The 20968-nt window shown below is 42.2% G+C and overlaps 1 protein-coding gene across 3 annotated transcripts in view; it reads right to left on the minus strand.

Annotated features, from left to right (window-relative positions):
* Positions 1-20968, minus strand: part of GTDC1 (glycosyltransferase like domain containing 1) — a 3282804-nt gene that overhangs the window by 2963682 nt on the left and 298154 nt on the right. The gene's annotated exons all lie outside the window — the stretch shown is intronic.

The following is a 20968-nucleotide window of genomic DNA, read 5'->3' on the forward strand; positions in this document are numbered from 1 at the left end:
ACACCTGCTCTGCTCTGCTCTGTTTTCTCTCTCTCTCTCTTACTCACACACACACACACACACACACACACACACACACACACACACACACACACACACACACACACACACACACACACACACACAGAGTGACATTTCAGTACACTGCTCTGTTTTTCACAAAGACATTTCAATAACCTAGGACCTTGATATGACAAATCACAGTAACACTCACAGTTTTAACTGTCAAGCTTATAACCTACTGGACTTCAAAATGTTTAACTGCCTGTAACTCCATGTTGACATTTTCAACTTCACATATATCTGTATACGTAGACATTTTATAGACGGATACTGAGAAAGAGAAAAACTTTTTTTTGTCCTTGGAAAAAAAAAATGAATCCAAAGGAAATTTTATTTCATAATCTTAAAGGATCTTGTGCAAGGTATATCAGCTTTTTTTTTATTACTGGTATTTCCTTTTAGAATTAGTCTCCCAATCTGATATTAACTTCCTCAACAGTACAAGCCAGGCAGAGACCTTCAAACAAAATCAGCTCAGACACTGCTTTAAAGATCAGGCAAATGTCACCAACAAATAACTCCAAACAAAACAAAAAGCAGAATGCGAAGACAATTCCTGAAGCCTTTCTGCACAGTTCAAGCTTTCTATCTCTGATTCCTCTGGTATGGAACCATTGTACCTTTTCAAGCTGCTCCAGGTGACTTTGTCACAAATGATAAAGCACAGGTTTGTATTTAATTAAGGGACAGAAGAGAGACATATAAAGTTGTTCAATGATTTCTGTGAACTGATAAGATCTGCTCTTTAAAATTATTATAAGTCAGAAAGTTTATTCTATAGCCTAAATACACACTTGTTAAAAATGCTGTCTGCTACTGTCCCTAGATTCTTAAAGTTTGTATTTTTGGCTTTTCCCAGTTAGGGGTCGCCACAGCGGAACTCCAGTCCGCTAATGATTGGCAGTAGCTTTTTATGGTGCCGAGTTGTCAGCCCAACGCCCAACCTTCAGCGAAGGCATGCCCATTCACTTAAAAATGGAGTCATTTCTAGGATATGAATAGATTCATTAATATATATTCCTAAGGCCACTGAGTCTCATGACCATTCTCACCTTGCCAGTACCCTCCCCTCAAGCCACATTAGGAGGGCCATACCGGTCAATACTGAAGTAAATTTACAAATGACCATCCAGCCATCTAGTTTATGCTTAAAGGAATTTAGTTTAAGAGGAGATCCAGGACCATAAGGTCTTCACTCAAATGTCTGTAAGGACAAAAAATAAGGGGAAAGAGCTTCCAGCTTCTTTCAGTAGCTCTGGAACTTTAAATCTGTGATCTTTTTGGTTAGGAACCCTTGGGCTCTAACTGTTTGAAGTGTTTAATGAGATACATCCCCAAAGGGGAACTTGTACTCTGCAACTAGCATGGTCGATACCAATTCTAAGGGCATGATTAACTCTTTAGACCATGATGATATTCCTTTGGCAATTGGATGGGGTAAATAAAAGAAATTTCTGCCAACTGTTATCACATGATGATCAGAAGAGCTGGAGTACATAGGCCTCCAACTACATCTTTGTTCTGTAGAGATGTGTTGTCTAGACAGTATGATGGAGAAATTATCTATCAAAAGTGTTGGCACCACTTTTTAGCATTTAGTTTGAGCTTATTTTATTACACCAAGATTTAACTAGGGAAGTTCATTCTAGACGTTTTGGGTGCCATAGGGTGACTTAACCAACTCCAGTTTGCAGTGTTTGCAGTCATGTACAAACTTTATTACCCAGACATTTTGGCTCTCTGCTTAAAGATCTGAGATTGAAATACCAAAGAGGAGAGAAAGAGGAGAGGTCCCGCCACTGAGCCTTGAGTTACACCACTGGTCACTTCCATACTCTCTGATGAGGTATATGCAACTTCCATTGTGTGGGTTTTGTCATTCAGTCAGTTTGCTATCCATCTTACCACATATGGGTACATTTTCAAAGTATTTAGCTTTTGCATGGAGAAAGGTGTTGAAAGCCTTACCCAGATCAAGATATGCCCACTAAATGATCACCATCTGCAGCCTCTGTAACCCTTTAAAAGAAATTTACCAGACTAAATATACAGGATCTATACTTCACAAAACAAAATGGATAGGGGCCAAGGTTAACAAATATTACTGACATCACATGAGGTGAGCTGTAATATATTCCAGGGTTTTGCAGACAAGGCTTACAAGCTTGACAGATCTGTAATTATATGGGTCCACTGCAAGGCCACACTTATGGAGGGGAATCACCACTTATTTACACCATTCATCAAGGACAAAATCATTAGCTAAACTTAAACAGTTTGAGGAATGTCTGTAAGGGAATGTTTAGCACCGTTAAATAAACAACCAGGTATGCTATAGGTCCTGTGGAGGAAGAATATATTGCTCTTGGCTAGCACTTTTGGTAAATGATCTTTATAGATAATTGGGGAGAGTAAGGAATTCAGATATCTTACAGCTTTGAATAAAGGCCCTGGGTGAAGTTGGCACTAAATTTGTTTGTACGTACTGGCAATGTCAACTGGGTCAGAAGAGTGGGTCCCATTATGAATACAGTCTGTGCAACACATGGTGTTGTGTGTGTGTTTTTTTTTTCAGTTTTCTAACAAAGCTAAACGATTTATAATTATCTTTGGCTTCAGATATCAACCTATGTTCATGGGTTCCTTTAGTGGATCTGATAGAGTTCTTCATTTTTTAATACCTTTGATATTATCCTTGAGATAGTGGGTCTTAGATTTATTAAACAACTTAAGGAGTTTCATTCTGTTGTTGTATATTTTATTTATGGTGCTGGATCATCACAGTTTTTTGTCTTTGAATTTCCATGATAACTTGGTCCTGACAGAGAATGCTAGCTCTAAGGATTTTTCTAAATGGATGAATAATTCATTAGTAAATCATTTTGCCATATTAAGGTCTTGGAAGGTGCAGTCATAAATTAATTTTGATATTTTCTCAAATAGTTGGCTGAATTTGGCATGTTTGTAGTCTATAAATTCAGAGTGGTTTCTGTAGGAGCTTTTGGGAAATAAATAGAAATGCTGGACGCAAAAAAAATAGAAGTTATGTACTTACCATAACGTTCCATGTGAGTTGTTTATCTCGCCTTTATTCTCACTGATGGGTTCGGAGCCGATCCTCAGCTCCAGCATGGCCGATAGCAAGTTCAAGGTTTGCCAGTAGTTCAAGACCAAGCCCCTTATCCCACAACGCACTGCTGGAATTACCTCAGATCTTGTTTGCTGCGAATAACAGTATATACATATATATATATAGATAAATACAACATATACATACCCTCATATATATCTATGAAGAACACTTCGCAAAGGGGAAGAAGAAATATTTAATAACCAGGATGGTACTAGCCTCTAAGTCAGCAGTCAGCCTGGAGGGGGAAGGAGGGAGGGACGTGAGAATAAAGGCGAGATAAACAACTCATATGGAACGTTATGGTAAGTACATAACTTCTATATGTGAAGTTGTTAGATCTCATTGTTTATTCTTACTGATGGGTAGCGTCCCTAGCACCCTCAACCTTGGGTGGCTCATGGGAGTATGTTCTTCAGTACCATAGAACCAAAGGAAGACCTGTCCCTTGAAGTCCTATCTCCTTTGTAATGTGTGATAAAGGTATGAGGTTTAGTAGAGACAGCTCTGGTAGAATGAGCTTTTGGTTTGTGCGTTAAAGGCATGCTGGCATTCTTATAAACAAAGGATATACAATCAGATAACCATTTGGATAAAGTTGTTTTAGCCACTGGATTGCCTTTTCTTGCTTCTGAGAAGGATACAAAAAGTTGGTCTGATTTCCTAATATGCTTAGTTCTGTCAAGATAAAATCTGAGCTGTCTGTGAACATCAAGTTTGTACAGCATGTATTCCAATTTGCTAGAGTGATCAGGGGGAAATGACTGGCAGTTCAATGACCTGATTGATATTTGACTCAGACAAGACTTTAGGTAAAAATGAGGGGTTTGTTCTGAGAGATACTCTATCAGCATGGAAGATTATGTAGGGTGGTCTGATAGATAATGCTTGAAGTTTTGACACTCTGCGGGCAGATGTAATGGCCACAAGAAAAATTGTTTTCCAAGATAAAAATTTTAAATCACAAGAAGATGCTGGTTCAAAAGGGGGAAGAATAATTTGGGACAGCATAAGGTTTAAATTCCAGGGAGAAAAGGGAATTTTGATCGGAGGTCTCATATGAAGAACGCCTTTAAGGAAGGTTTTAGATAATTTATGGCTCATAATATTTGAGCCACCAAGACCAAGGTGAAAATTTGAGACAGCAGCTAACTGAAATCGAACTGTAGCAGCTGCTGCCTTTTCCTTAAAAATGTTTGTTAGAAATTCTAAAATCGAAGATAGCGGAGCTCGGAAAGGGTCAATGTTCTGCACGTTGGCCCAAATTGAGAACCTTTTCCATTTGCTGCCATATAATTTCCTGGTAGACGGCTTGTGAGAAGATAAGATAATCTGTCTTGCATCTTCTGAAATTGAATGAAGCCTGGCAATTAGGGGAAGTGGATTAGCCAAGCAGTCAGTTTCAGAGACTGCAGAGAAGGATGAATATCCCCTGACGGGTGAGTAAGAAGGTCCGGAACTGGGTCCAGGATCCATGGATCTTCCAACAGATGATGGTGGAGAAAAAGAAAACAAATCTGTCGAGGCCAGTAGGGGACTATGAGTATAACAGTCCTTCCCTGCGGTTTTGCTTTCTGTAAAATTCTGGGTATTAATGGGAAGGGTGGAAATGCATAGAGGAGACCCGGGGACCAATCATGTAAAAGTGCGTCTCTCAGGGGGGGGGGTGACCGGGAGGTGGTATTAGGGCAAAGTAGCTTCTGCATTTTGAATTGATGTGGCTGGCAAAAAGGTCACAGCAAGGCTGGCCCCATTTGCGGAAAATCAACCCCGCAACCTGTTGTTTGAGAGACCACTCGTGAGGGAGTAATATTGCTCTGCTTAGTTTGTCCGTTATCACGCTGAATTTCCCCAGGATGTGCGTTGCTAACAGAAAACACTGGGATGACACAGCCCATTGCCAGACCCGGAGGGCTTCTCGACAAAGGGGGTAAGACTTGGTTCCACCCTGCTTGTTCAAGTACCAGACTACTGACATGTTGTCGGTCTGAATTGCAATCGTCCCTAGAGGGAGAGAGTCCTGAAAGTACTGCAACGCCAGAAGTACCGCTCTCAACTCTAGAACATTGATGTGCAGATGTGATGATGGGATTCTTGATCTGTCCATGTGCCTTGGGCAGTCTTTCCCTGAAAATGTCCCCCCCGACCCTATCAGGGAGGCGTCCGTGGTCACAGTGGCTACTGGGGGGGGAGAACAAAGGGTCTTCCAATTGTGACATGAAGAGATGTCAACCACCACCGAAGGTATCTCCTGCAAGAATCCGTGATAAGAATCATGTGGTGCATCGGTAGTTTCTGGTAAGACCACTGACCGAAGAGGAGCCATTGAAGAATTTGCATATGCATCCTTGCGAGTGGTATAGCCAGGATTGCTGCAGCCATCAAACCTAGTACTTTCAATACCTCTGCTGCTGTAGCTTTGTTCTTTGACACCAGTGAGCTGACGTTTTGGCGGAGAAGACAGACTCTTTCAATAGGGAGACGTAGAGTGGTAGTTGAGGTATCTAACTCTGCTCATATAAAAACGGTATGCTGCGATGGCGATAAGGCAGACTTTTCGAAGTTGATTGTAATGCCTAACTGATGGCAGAGTGTCAGAGTGTATTCATAGGTTTATACTAGGCTATCTGTCCTGGGGCATTTACAAGCCTAGCTAGAGTGTGTTTGGCTTTCGCCACCCTTTTACATCGGTTTACTGTGCCTCTGTACAGTAGGTCACAGAAGATAGCCCTTTTAAGGTTAGTTTACTGTGTCCCTGTCTAGCAGGGACACAGAAGAGATCACAGGGGTGAACTTACGATCTCCCATCCACTCGTCAAGATTTCTCTTGAAGAGGGTCAGTGAGGGGCTCAGCCTAACATGGACTGGGATTCTGTTCCAGAGTGAGGGCAGCCTCTGGGATATGAATCTGTCCCTCCAGCATGTCCTATTTATTTCTGTGCTGAGGTTTAAGTCCCTGGAGCATGTAGCTCTAAGGGATTTGGATTTCCTGAGGTGGAGCATGTCCATTAACTCTGGGTTGGACATGGCTTTATACGTCAGGCATAGATCACCTCTGAGTAGGCGGTAAGCAACTGAGTAGAGCTGGAGTTTCTTTAGCCGAACTGCATAGGGCATCTGTTTGAGCCCTTGATCCTCTTGGTGAGGTACTTTTGGGGCCTCTCCAATTGCTGCAGGTGTCGGGTAAGGTACATCCCAAATGGGGCATTGTATTCAATTATGGACCTGATGAGTGACGAGTACAGGGGCACAATTACCTCTCTTGTTCTAGATGTGAACCCTTTCGTGATAAGGTGGGCTATATAGAAGGTCTTTCTAACTACTCTGGCAACGTGATTGTCAAAAGAGAGGTTTCTATCTACTTGGGTCCCCAAATCCCTAATTACTTCTTCTGTACTTAATGGATTACCACCTATGTGGTAATTTGTGGGCACTTTGTTTTTCGCGAATGGGATGACTATGCACTTTTTGGCATTTAGCTTAAGGCCATGGCTCTGGCAACAATTATCCGTCTCTGTGAGACCCTTTTGGAGGATGCTTGTGTCAGCCGGAGAGTCGATTATGGCGCCCAGCTTGCAGTCATCTGCGAACTTGGTCAAACATAGTCCTCCCATATTAGCCTGTACCTCAGAGAAGTATATACCGAACAAGAGAGGTCCCAGGACTGAGCCTTGTGAGACTCCGCTTGTAACTGATTTGGAGTCTGACACGGCACCTGCAATACTGACCATGTGGGTTCTATCTCTGAGCCAGTTTGCAACCTATCTTGTGACATAGGGATTGATATTTCAGCTGGTGAGCTTATTTATGATGCCCAAGTGGGGTATTGTGTCAAAGGCTTTTGCGAGGTCCAGGTAGGCCGTGTGGACTACCTTCCCTTCATCTATGGCCTTGGTAACTGTTTCAAAGAAGTCGACCAGGTTCAAGAGGCAAGATCTGCCCTTAACAAAGCTGAATTGGGTGGGATCCAGTGTCTGGAGGTTACCAATGTCCTTGTTTATGAGTTCCATGATGATACGCTCCATAGCTTTGCAGACCAGACTAGTCAGGCTTATAGGGCGATAGTTTCCTGGGTCCACTGTGGCACCACCTTTGTGGAGCGGGACCACTGTTGCTGTACGCCATTCCTTGGGTACATATCCTGTAGCAAGGCTGAGATTGAACAGTGACTTTATGTGAGGGTTTAGTTCTTCTTGGAGCTCATGTAAGACGCAGCCCAAGACACAGTCTGGTCCTACTGATGCTGTGTTTTTTGCTTTGGAGAGGGCAGCTCTCACCTGTGCATTTGTGATGTCAGGGAGGCTATATTCTGTTGGGATAGACATTTGGTCTTTTGGGGGGGGGGGGGGATTTGTACTGAACCTGTCTGCCAGGATGTTGGCAATGTCTGTGGGATCTGTGTATTTTTTTGTCATTTTGTACCAACTCAGAACATATCTGGGAGTTGCCCCCCAGATTCCTGACATAACTAAAGAAGGCCTGGTGATTATCTTTAGTGTCTTGTGCAATTTTTCTTTTGAAGCTGGCCTTAGATAATTTTATGAGGGATCGTAGTTTCTTGCTAGTACTGATCAGAGATGCCTTCCCTTTTTGGGATTTTGCTCTATCATGTAGTAGCTTCCTCCTTCTGTTGTATAGCTTATTTATGGCCGGTGTCCACCAGACTGGTCTCCTGCCTTTGGAGGAGTGAGTCTTGGTTTTATTTGGGATAGCATGATCCATGCATTCCTGTAGGTGTCCATAGAATGCATTTGTAAAGGATTCTGCTGTTTGGGCAGTATTTTCCACTGGCCCGGTGGCTTTGAAGGATTCCACCTCGGTTTTGAGAAGTGTGAAATTTGCTTTTGAGAAATTTTTCACCGTGATTTCCTTGGCTGGGGATGGGGATGGGATATGGATGACCAGTGTGATTCATTTATGGTCTGATCTTACCAATGAGGGACATACCTCTGGTGTGGAATGTTCATAGTGAACATATTGTGTTGCCTGAGTCAACTGATGTCTGGTGGTAGCGGTGAGGAGCCAACCATCTAGGTATGGAAACACCTGGAATCCTAGACGTCTCAGGTGAGTCGTGACCACTGCCATGCATTTGGCGAACACTCTGGGGGATGTAGTGAGACCAAAGGGCAGGGCTCGAAACTGGTAATGATTGGCTCCCAGCCAGAAGCGCAGATGATCTCTGGAGCGTCTGTTCATTTTTATGTGATAGTACACGTCCTTGAGATCTATGGAGCACATCCAATCACCTTTCCCTAAGAAGGGAAGAATGGACTGAAGCATGACCATTCGGAAATTCTCTTTCTTTACAAACTGGTTGAGTCTGTTGAGGTCCAAGATAGGTCTCCAGTCCCCTCTTTTCTTTGGTACCAAAAAGAATCTTGAGTAAGTTCCAAATCCGACTTGGTCTGCTGGGACTGGTTGGATGACTCTTTTTTTCTAGCAAACTGCGGACCTCTACGACTGCTTGTTCCCTGAGATTGGGTGGAATATCTGGGATTTTTTTAATAGGAATGGGAGGAGTAAAGAACGGTATGAAATATCCTCTGGAAATTATGCTTTGTACCCAAGTATCTAATGTTATGTTTAGCCAGGCTTCTGGATACAAAGACAAGCGACCCCCGACTGCCTCCAGAGCCAAACAGTCGGGCCCCCTTTCAGGGGCACTGGTAGGACTGACCGGAGAACTGACCCGTCACCCTGTTGTTGCAGACCCCCTCTGCCACGGGGGCGGCGTCTTCCGTTATAACCCCCTCCTCTGCCTCTAGAGAGGATTTCTCCACGTGTGTCCTGAAAGGCTGCCTGAGCTTTTCGGAACCACATTTTTCCTCCCCTATGGCCCTTGGGGTAGGGCCGAGTAGGGGTCGAAAAACGGACCCCAACGGCAGATAAGGTCTTGCCTTCCTGCTCACACCTGCTTAAAGTTTCCTTTACTTTGGGCCCAAACAGTGATGAGCCATCGAATGGGGTATTAATAAAGGAAGACTTAAAGGGTTCCGCAAAGGAACAGAGACGCATCCAGGCTTGTCTTTGAAGAGCAATGCCAGAACTAGCAGCTCTACTCGAACCATCAGCTGCAAAGGATATGAGACGCATGGACAAGTTCACCACTGAGTTTAGGGTAGCGAGCTGGGCGTTGACTTTGTCGGCCATTCCTGCAGCTACCGTACCCTGGAGAGTATCTCCTAGCTCTTTCAGGAGGTCTCTCTGTAGTCTTGTAAAGTGGGTTAAGTAGTTCAGTGATCGTAGAAAAAGTCGCTGAACTAAACATGCGCTTCCCATATCTATCCATAACCCTAGAATCTCTGTTAGGGGAATGGACAGAAGAGGATGTCTCAGATACTTCCTTTTTGGTGGCTGCAGCTACCACCATGGCATCAACAGGCACTCCTTTTGTCAAAAATGGCTTGTCCACTGGGGCAGATATGATTTTATTGGGTCTACGACGGACAGGTTCCATGGCCTCCGGTGACTCCCATGCCTTACGAGAGACCAGATCCATGAGCTCGTCATAAGGCAGAGACACCCAAGAAGTGGAAGGTTGAGACCCAAAAGCCTTCAAGAACATGGACTCATCCTTAGTAGGGGTCTTGGACTGCCAATCGCCCCTCTGACTAAGGATCTCTGGTATCTCTGCAAAGGAGATATCCTCAAAGGGGGATCGAGGGGACACTTCTGACTAATCTAAGTCCGTGTCAGATGTCAAAGACTCTTGTGGGGAGTCTAAGTGCCTCCTCTTGCACAGTCTCTTCCTGGGCATCTACTCAGTGGGGGGATCTCAGAAGAGCAGGGGACACCCTGTGGGGGTACTTGAGGCTCAGGGTCTCTACGCTTAGAGGGATCAGTAGATGAAGAAGCAGACACAGGAGCTTGAGGGAAGAGGGAAAGCTGAACCGATGCGGACGTTGTCTTTGGAGACAAAATTCTCCTCATAGCATCAAAGGCATCATGGCTCCAATGAGAAGGAGTGGATGGACCCGAGAGTACATCCGATCCTCCCGCACCAAAACCCTGGGCTCCGAGCCCGAGGTAGGAGCCGAGCTCATCCGAGCCGAAGCCCCGAGAGGAAGAGTCGGCACTGACAAGTCAGTGCGACTATCCTCCCCGGACCGGACGGGAGAGCGTCTGCTCCTAAAGCCTTCGGTCGGCGCCGAGGACATCCAAGTAGATGGAGCCGATATCACCGGTGCGGGTATCGGCTCCAAGGGTTCGACCACCATCGGTTCAATTTCCTTCGGCTCTGAGAGTCCAGTACTGCTCGAAGGAGGAGTAGACAAATCTGGTTCCATGGTCTTCAGTACCTATGAGTTGGTCAGGGTCGACAACAATTTGGCAAGTCCTGTTACCTGTAAAAGCTTCTACACTAGCAGATCCATGTCCAAATCCAAAAGGCTGACTGAAGATTTAGCTGAATGCACCGAAGGTGCTGACTGGAGCAGAGGTGAAGAAGGAACTTCAGAGACCGGCTCTAATACTGACAGCTGGCTCCAAATCAAAGGTACACTCGGTTCCAATGACTGTGGAACCAATGACCCTCCTTCTGAAACCTTAGCCTTTTTTGAGACCTTACCTGAAGACTTGGATTTGGAGGATGTACTAGCACCCTCATGGCTACTCAAAACTTCCGAAAAAGATTGCTGTAGCAATCCCCTGTCTATAAGTTTCCTCCTTCTCTCCAAGAGGACTCTTGAAGAAAAGGAGTGGCAAATGCTACAGGAGTCTTGGAGGTGTTTAGCCCTCAGACAGCAGACACATTGAATGTGTTCGTCAGCGACGGACATTTTCTGCCCACAATCTGGGCATTTTTTTGAATCCCGATTTGGGATGGGATTTCTCCTTATCATCCGACATTTTTAAAGGAAAAAACAGTAAATTAGATCCACAAACAACTAAGCCCAATCCTAGCACTATCTATAACAGTATTATATATATACAAATATAGGGCTAAGAGGTCCACAGAAAAAGCCAGACTATTATAAGGATTAAGCAGAGAAAAAAGGGCTAAAGGCCCAGACAAACTAAGAAGCCAACAAGGCCCTAACTTTTAATCTATTTATACTAAGCATTTAACTCTAGAGTAAATATAATAGTACTAACACACACTATATTTTTTAAACAAAAAAGAAAGCTTTTTATAGACTTGCTGTTAATTTTTTTCTAAAATGGTCCAAGCTAGCTAATTCCAGCAGTGCATTGTGGGATTAGGGGCTTGGTCTCGAGCTACTGGCAAACCTTGAGTTTGCTATCAGCCGTGTCGGAGCCAAGGATCGGCTCCGAACCCATCAGTGAGAATAAACAGTGAGATTTAACAACTTCACATTATCTGTTTTAAATCTATTTCAATATAGAAATCAGATCCAGTCATAAAACTGCTCTGCTTGTATAACTAGCTGCATCAGCTACCCTGAGGATTTGACTACTGGTCTTGGCAAAAGGATTAGTTTGTGAGAAAGATGGATGATCGTCTGAATCAACATGGAAGAGAAAATGTGTTCAGCGTAACAGGTGTGGAGATGTAAAGGACAAAAAAATACAGACTAAAAATGCTAAACAGCATCTGCTACATGTTGCAGAGGGCTAAAGATCAGATCTGACCCCCCAGATAGCCTGGGTTTGATCAGCAGCCCATGAGCTGCAGAAAATAAATAGGAAGGGTGAAAATAAGTGGCTGATGCTACCCACACCCATCGGGGGGGGGGGGGGTAGCATCCCATTCCTCTGCAATACTGACTCATGTGGTGAGGTGGGAATACAGAGATCATCATGTGGAGTGGAAATGCACATGGTTCTAACAAACTACAATCAGCAACAGCCTTACAGTGGAAGTGTGTCAGTGAGAACGCACAACATTTTAAGGGAGGAGGAAGATGGAGCAGGGTCCTATGAAACAGAAAGCATACTTCAGCTGCCAGGGGGTGGAGACTTAGGCCATCAAGTAGCCTCAAGATAAAAATACTTTACAAATGATACACAGAGAAGTATATTACAGTTGAGTAATTCATATTTCTCTTTGTATGCATATAGGTAAAAGAAAGGAGGATATTTATATTTACTAAACAGAAAAGCAAAATGCAGCACTGGGGTACAATATTCAGCTGTATAAATTCGGACAGTCTGGCTGTTATTAATATTAACACTACCAGTCCAGTTTTAATGTGGAACCCCTAAAAAGGACTCTAAAATATGTTATACATTTATCTACTTATTGGGTAGATGGGCTGGTCACCAGACCCTTTTGAACCATGATGTGTGCTTTCTAAGGAGCATATACAGAAAAAAAAAAACAGTTAAAACAACTGTACACAAAGAGCTACACAAGAAAGCTGATAAGCAGATTTAATCAGACGGAAATTAGAAGACAAACACTAAATTCACTACATACAAGTCACTGATAACATATAAAATAAGATGAAACAGCTTTATCCCACCCCAAAAAAACATTCTCACAGGATTAATTATCAGTACGATACAGTTTTGTTATTATACTCAAAACACTATTCTGCAAGGTTTCCCACCCACATTTTGGAACTTGTATCAATTGTTTTTGGTAAAAAGGTATTCTTTTAATTTAGTCTTGAAACTTTCTAGGGTTTGTTGATTATTACTGTTAGCTGGAAGAACATTCTAATATGCTGAGCCAAGTTTAAAGAATGCTCTGTCTCCAACTGCTATGCCAAATGGTAGTTTATACAATGAGATGGCATTAATGTATGTGCTTCTAAAACAATACACTGGCTCCTTAATGGATAGTTTTGAACACAAAGGTGGGCAGTATTGTTGCTTGATAAGTCTCAACAAAAACGTGACCAACAGAAGAGTAGCTCAGGCCATCACCAGCAGCCAAGGTATTTTTTCAATACACTGCAATGAGATGGGGCGATCTATAAATAAAATAAAAAACTACGTATCTTATTTTTTACAATCTGTAGAACAGGTAAATCGGTGCCAGAATGAAGGGCTACAATGGAAAGTCTATATTCCAGCTCAGCCAGCAGTAAGTTTTTTGACACAGCTTTCTGAACTATAGCAAAAAAGCAGATCTGACAGTCTAAAATACAACTGAAATAAAGGCTGGGATTCATATAATGGCTGCACAATAGGCAACACAGAACAGTGCTAGTAGCCACTACGCGTTGAATGTGGGGTGATCCAAATATACCTCTTATGCAAAAGTACAATGCTCAAAATAGTGCAATATACAGCACAGGCTCATGGGACAGAACAGTGCCAGTAGCCACTACGCGTTGAATGTGGGGTGATCCAAATATACCTCTTATGCAAAAGTACAGTGCTCAAAACAGTGCAATATACAGCACAGGCACATGGGAGTATGAGCAACATGTAAACGAGAAATCCCATGCAAATGAAGATTGCAGAATATGCAGATGCAGGATGCCAGCGTGGGAGAGTGGTTCACACGATGTACAAAATAATGGCACTGCACACCTGTGCTCACCTAGATTGTTCACTGGGACTTGTAGACAACAAGACAGTAACCATGACAGGCACAGCAAGAGCAGCTTAACAGCATATTTTGGTTGCAATCATTGGATGCAGTGCTAGTAATATTGCACTTTGCGACCATCTGTGCCAAGAGAGAAATTATAAGCATACCAATACCTTACACAGCAGTATATTATCACCTATCTCAGGGTCAACAAATGCACTGTAGAACCCAGTCGAACAGTGTGCTGCTTATGAGTAAAATCAAGGGGTATGCATGGGATGCCTATTCCTGTGATACTATGCTATGTGTCAAAATGAAAGGAAGAATACTGCAGCAAACTATGTTTAATAAAGACATGAATAAAACAAAAAAACGAAAAGCAGAAACGTTCACAATTTAATCATAAAACCAAATAAGAATACAAAGCTTTCGGGTTTCCCCCTCATCAGTGCATAACCAATAATGAATTAAAATCATTTAAATACATAACATCTGACACAGCCAACCAATCAACATAAAGCTTTCATTAGGCTATTAATAAAATTTTAAAGACATATTTTTTATTATTAGTGCAAACCCATTTGCCTCTTAAGTAAAATAGGTTTCAAGCTTACAGCCCCATTCGAACCTGGGGGCATCACATCATTTAATTGAAGTATCCATGTAAATTCAGCATTTTCTAGTTTGTTATTAATATCTCCACCCCTTGGGATTTTCTGAATCACTGTATTAGCTCTAAATTTAAAACTTATGTGCAGCACCATAGTCCAATATAGGTTTAAATAAGGCATTCTTTCCTACCTTCCTTGTGATTTCAGATCTATGTCCAATAATATACTCTTTCAATTTTCTAGAGCATTTTCCTATTATTGAACATAGATCTGAACCGGTGTTCTATGTAGGAAAATGCTCTGCAAAATTGAAAGAGTGTATTAATGAACATAGATCTGAATCTGCGTTCTATGTAGGAAAATGCTCTAGAAAATTGAAAGAGCGTATTATTGAACATAGATCTGAACCTGCATTCTATGTATGTAAATGCTCTAGAAAATTGAAAGAGCATATTATTGAACATAGATCTGAACCTGCGTTCTATGTAGGAAAATGCTCTAGAAAATTGAAAGAGCGTATTATTGAACATGCCTTGTCTAATGAGAACTTTACATAAACAGTAATAGCTACCACTACCAGTGGTCTATAATGCCCAAGTCATCAGTAATGCATATGTGCATCATCTGGCCATTTAACATAATTCACACATAAATAGAAGTTATGTTCTTACCATAACGTTCCATGTTAGTTGTCTTCTTCTCTTCTTCTTTCTGGATGGATGGGTTCCCGACCTGCCTCGGCTCCTAAGCCACTCTAAAGCTCCCATCGTTTGGTTCCACCCCCTCGAGCTCAGCTCCCCAGCTGAGAATGCTGGGCGATCTCGAGATCGTTTTCTCGCAATAACTATAAACAGAGTCCACCTCAACAACAGGGAGAAAAGAAGGTGACCTACATCCTGATTCAGGAAATATGCAAAGCAGCATATGCCTAAGTAAAGAGGTGGTGTAGAAGAGAGGTCACAATCACAACTCCTCTAGGTCTGTCCAGGCCAAGGGAAGGAGGGGGAGGGAGAACGAGAAAGAGAGAAGACAACTAACATGCTATGGTATGAACATAACAAGACTTCTATATGTTAATTATCTATCTACTCCTATCTCTTGGATGGGCTTGCTGGATGGGACACGTCCTAGCACCTTGTCCCCGGTGGCAGACTCCTGAGAACAGTGGAACCAAAGTTAGCTCTATGCCTAGAAGCCCTAACTGCCATAACAAATGATGAATGAAAAGGAGGTATGAGAAGTAGTAGCCGCTGGCACAAAATTGTTGATTTAGATTTGACGCCGAGACTACCTAGGCAAAAAAAGGACGTTGGTTTGTGGAAGACCTGTCCTGTTATGGAACTCTTCTAGCTGAAGTAATAGCTACAGAAAGAGAGTCTTTAACTAACAGGAGGCTGCAGGTTCAAAGGGGAAGAAATCAAAAAAGTAAGAAACTAAATTTAGTCCCAAGGAGAAGGAGGATTTCTTAGGGGGAGGTCTGAGAAAAAAACTCAAAAAAAAAAAGGCAAAGCTTTGTGGACATTAAGGCAGACAAGGATCTATGTACCTTCCTTGAGCCCAATATGAAAGCTGCTTATACTCATTTCAAATAATCCGAATAAAGATTTAGATTTAGCTCAAAAAATAAAAAACTCTCAAGATAATTGATAATTGAGTTCTGCCTGCTATTGGAAAGGAGGGAACCCAGCAGTGAGGGCGAAAGATCTCAGATGCCAATAGAAATTGATGTAGAAAGGGGAACCACACACCGAGGCCAGTAAGTAAGGAGCATGAGGATCATCGAGGCCTTCTGATAGCTTTCTGTCTCTATTCAGAGATTAGTGGGAAGGGAAGGGAGGAAATGCATGCAGAGTCCCCGGGCCAAACTTGGACTCTAGAGCCTCTGCTGGGGGGGCCTGGTAAAGGAATAGAAAATAACTGTTTTGGGGGAGTAGCAAAAGATGCAGCAAGGGACCCCACTTGAGAAAATTTCTCTCTTTCAGAGAGCACTTTCAAGAGACACCGTGAGGCATGGCATGAGGATAGCTCATCTTGTCCCTGATTGATTTTGATCCGGGCTTGATGATGCTGCTATCAAAAACCGCTGAGAAGATCGCCCATTGCCACAATCTGAGAGCTTCACACAGGGGGGTGGACCTTCCGCCTCCTTGTTTGTTGGATGTGTACACCTCACAGACATTTAGATTTAGCCCTATGAAGGTAAATAGAACGACAAAGGCGACAAAACAGACCGAACGGGAATTAGTGAAAGACGCCTTGAAGGGGGTCCGTGCATAGGTCCTTCAACATGTCACTCGCTCCGAGCATTAGCAATAAATAGGCTGCTGAGAACATCGCTTCCACCCTGTCCATGGAGGTCTCCTGGGAGTGGGGTCCACTGAATCAAGACATCTTCAGAAGGGGAACGGGGAACCCTGAATCCTCTGGTGAGTCAATGTGTTTCCTCTTCACTTTCCTCTTCGAGGGCCGGGATGAGGGAGTGAGTGACTTGACCTGAGGCAATCAGAGGAGAGGGGGGACGGAGCGACTGTTCGAGGGCCGGATCGGAGCCGAACTCACTGCCCCGGAGCTCCGAGAGGGAAGCGCGGGGGGGGGTCCGGGTCGACACCACCACCCCCTCAGCGAGGCAGGAATCCCGAGAAGAGATTCAAAGAAAGAAAGAAATCGGACCGACGAGACACGGACATCGGGCTCGGGCGCTACCACACTAGTGACTTAAGAAGTCGACACACTACTCTGAAGGTCATGATCCGACAGCCTCGATGACCTAGAGGTGAGATTATGGCTCCCGTTCAGACAGCAGAGGAGATGCTGGAGCCAATGAACCGAGCAAGGGATGGTGACCATCACACTTCTTGAAGCCTGAACCTTGTGTCTTTAGACATCCTAGAACGTTCTTGTGGAAAGAAACGGATTTATGAGAAGCCGGGAAAAAACCAACACCCGAGTCGCTGTGTGGCAAAAGCGATCTGGGATATAAAGGGAGCCTCGAGCCGGTGGACCCAACTCTCTCGAAGCTTTTTAGAGGTGGAGCCGAGGTCGGCTCAACCCGGTACATTAAAGACCTATCCTAATGTTCCTGCAGTAGATCTTCCACAGGGTCACCTTGTTAGCAGCACATATGGCTAATGTGCAGGTTGGGTGCATTCCTCATATAATAATGTGTCATGTATGCTGCAGGCAATACCAGATATACAGCTGGGCTATAGATTATAATCCCCATTTGTAACCCACATAGACCTGCAAAACAGTTATACAGCTCAACCCATGCAGACACAAGGAATATCACAGAAAGTTTTCAAACTACAGAAGGATAGATTCTTCTGCCTACAACCCTCTAGTGGGGCACAACAATATAGCTTCAAATATGGAGCAAAATATATGTAGTATATCCCGTGCTATACAACATGGTTCAACATAAACCAGTGGAACAGGCCAACTACACCATGCCAAGACAGTCTATATGCACGAGACACATGGAAAGGCAATGGAGCACCACAGCCAAAGCAGCATCAGGTACAATACATTGAGCACTAGGTGGTGGAATCTGGTCCACAATTATGAGCCATGACAAACACAGAATAAAATTATGTATTTTCTAATATTCATGTTACGCAGGACAGTGCATGGTCTGGCGCCACTATGCAACAGACATCAACAAACCCACACTGGACGGGTCTGAATGAACAGATAATGAAATCAGCAAGAAAAGGAGAGTAGTACTGTGGAAATGAATTCATCCTCAAGTCTTAGTGAGTACCTTCATGTGGTATACCCTGTTATCACAAAATCTCACCAAGGCAACACTGATATATAGACTGCATCTCATATAATGTATATCATAGAAGGAGGTGGGTTAGAAAAAAAAAAAAAAACACAGCTGGGTGCACAGGTCCTGTGTGTGTGTGTGTGTGTGTGTGTGTGTGTGTGTGTGTGTGTGTGTGTGGGGGGGAGTACATGGGAAAGGAAGAGCTAGGCTACAGTTTAATATGTATGCAAAGGAGAAAGCCAAACTAATCAATAAAAAAGCAGCTCCAAAGCACCCAAATATGGAAAACTTCCCAATACACAAAATAAAACACAAACGTGGAATGTAAAACAGAAAATGAGTAAGGTAGAAGTTAAACAGAAATTGAAGTTATGGATTACCTGTGAAATAAAGGATTTAGTACAGAAAATCCAGAACAGGTAATGTCACACAGCATGACGGAACAATGGGTTTCCAAATTAAGAAGAAACAGGTGAGGCAGGAGGTATCTGAAGAAGAAATATATACATAGGAAAGAAAGAGAGATCTGAAATGGTGTAATATTTATGCAAAGGAGAAAGCAAAACTAATTAGTACAAAAAAAGCAGTGCTAAATATATCTGAAAAGAAATACAGGCAAAGGCACTCGGATATGGAAAATTTCAAAATACAAAAAATAAGAAAACAAATGGGGAAAGTAGAAAATCTGATTATCAATGGAGAAGTTAAAGAAATAGAAACTGAAGTTACGGGTTACCTGCAAAGTGAAGGAATTAATGCAGAAGGCCCAACACAGGTAAAGTCACAACATGATGGAACAATTATGTCTCCACACTAAGGGGAAACAGATGAAAAAGTAGGCATCTGAAGACTTGCCACCTGATGATGCTCTAGAGTCTTTTGCAAGAAAACGGTACAAATGTTCAGTTGAAGTTGTACAACAAGGAAAGGAGCAAGAAACAATGGCAACTCTGACACAGGCAATGTTGTGGAGTGATGGCCTAATAAGTTCCCATACGAAGGAGGAGCAGAGGATCCAGGATGCATATGAAGATGACATGACAAAGGAAGCTGTTATGGAACCTTATGTACAATGCATGCAAGAAATGGAAAATAAAGAATGTGCTCTCGGTTTACAAGAAAATGATCTAAGGGAAGAACTGTCAGATTTAATAGAGATGAACAGACATAGTAAGATCAATAAAAGAAACAGTAAGATCAATAAAAGAAACAGATTACAGAAAGTAAATATGCCCCAAAATTCTGTAACTGATAAAAAAGATGAACTCAGTACTGAAGACTTTTAAGAGAAATTCATGTGATATAACAGAAGTAAATATAATATATTAATAACAGATAAAGTCTTGCCACAAAAACAGAGTGATAAGGGAAAGGAAGGGAAGAAATTAAATGCCACCACTAAAGCATCAAACAGAGAAAACTATAAAGCAATTAAGACAAGAAGTGTCAATATAGAAGAGGGAACAGATCATCAAAAATGCTTAGAAAGATATGGTAAAAGCAAAGCACAGTATCAAAACAGAACAGAATTTATCATACATTATTACATATAATAAACTAAAGATATCAGCACAGGCGGAAAAACGTATCAGATATGAAGATAAATATAAAGGAAAAGTACAAAATAAGCAAATCATTGACCGACGCAAAAGGGTTTTATAGAGAACTGGGAAATAAAGCAAAAGGAATAGAACCACCACCAAAAAGGAAGAAATAGATACATTTTGGAGAAATATTTATGAAGACATTATGGAACATAGTAAAGATGGCTGAATGGGTGGAAAAATTAAAAGAAACAGTAAGTTCAAATGTAGAGGATATGACATGGAATGAGGTAACAGCCAGAGAAATAGAAACAAAACTAAGAAAAGCTCCTAATGGAAAAAACCCAGGCCCAGATGCAGTACCCAACTTCTGGAAAAGTATTATCACTTTTACACAATTACTTATGTGTGCAACCTGATTAATAACAGGAAAAATTAAGTGTGAGAATGTAATCCATACTAAAAACTATAAAAAATATAGACCAATAACTTGCCTTACGACGTACAAACTATACGCTTGAACTGACACAGACAGCATTTCTACGAATTTAGAAAAAATCCTCAGTCATGGCAATGGAACAAAAGGGTAACAAAAGACAGTCATATGGGACAAATGATCATTTGTTGCTAAATAAAGCCATAGTACAGAATTGTGAAAAGGGGAAGGCGTGCCTACAGATGTATAAGACAACATTAATCAACTGCGTTACAGTGACCATGACTTAGTGGCAAACCACTTTGCAGTTAAGCCACAATAAAGAGCAAATTATTATTCCAGGGATAAAAATTCAAAGGGGGATATTCCATGTTGATTATTTGTCACTGCTGCTTCTCTCTCTCTTGTCCTTAACCATTAAGCTCTTTACTTACCAGATTAGGTCATGGTTATAAGCTTCTCTCCAAGAAAACAACCCTGTTTAAAGACTTCTCGTCTACTGTTTTGTGGATGACTTAAAACTGTATAGTTCATCAGATGAGGAGTTGAAAGCACAACTTCACGTGGTAAAAACTTTCTCAGATGATATATAAATGTCGTCTGATCTTGATAAATGCACAAAAGCAACATTTAAAGCTGGAAAGTTGCGGTGACAAGAAAATATCAATCTGGGGCAAATGTGATCTAAAGACATTTGAGCACAAGGGAATGTATAAATATTGGGAAGTTGAAGGACCACAATAAAACAAACACATCTGAATTAAACTCAGCAAGGAAAACTTCAAAAGACTACAATTAATACTGAAAACAGCCTTGACATCTAAAGTCCAAGCTATAAACCAATTTGCTCTTCCTCTTCTAACTTAAAGTTTTGAGGTGATTGACAAGCCTCAAAAGATATTGGATCAGTTGGACAGAAAAACAAGAAAAATGCTTCACGCTTATCAAAAGATATGTAAAAATCAGTA

This window comes from Protopterus annectens, chromosome 6.part0 (assembly GCF_019279795.1).
Source record: "Protopterus annectens isolate FY-2018-M chromosome 6.part0, PAN1.0, whole genome shotgun sequence".
Classification (NCBI taxonomy): Eukaryota; Metazoa; Chordata; order Ceratodontiformes; family Protopteridae; genus Protopterus; species Protopterus annectens.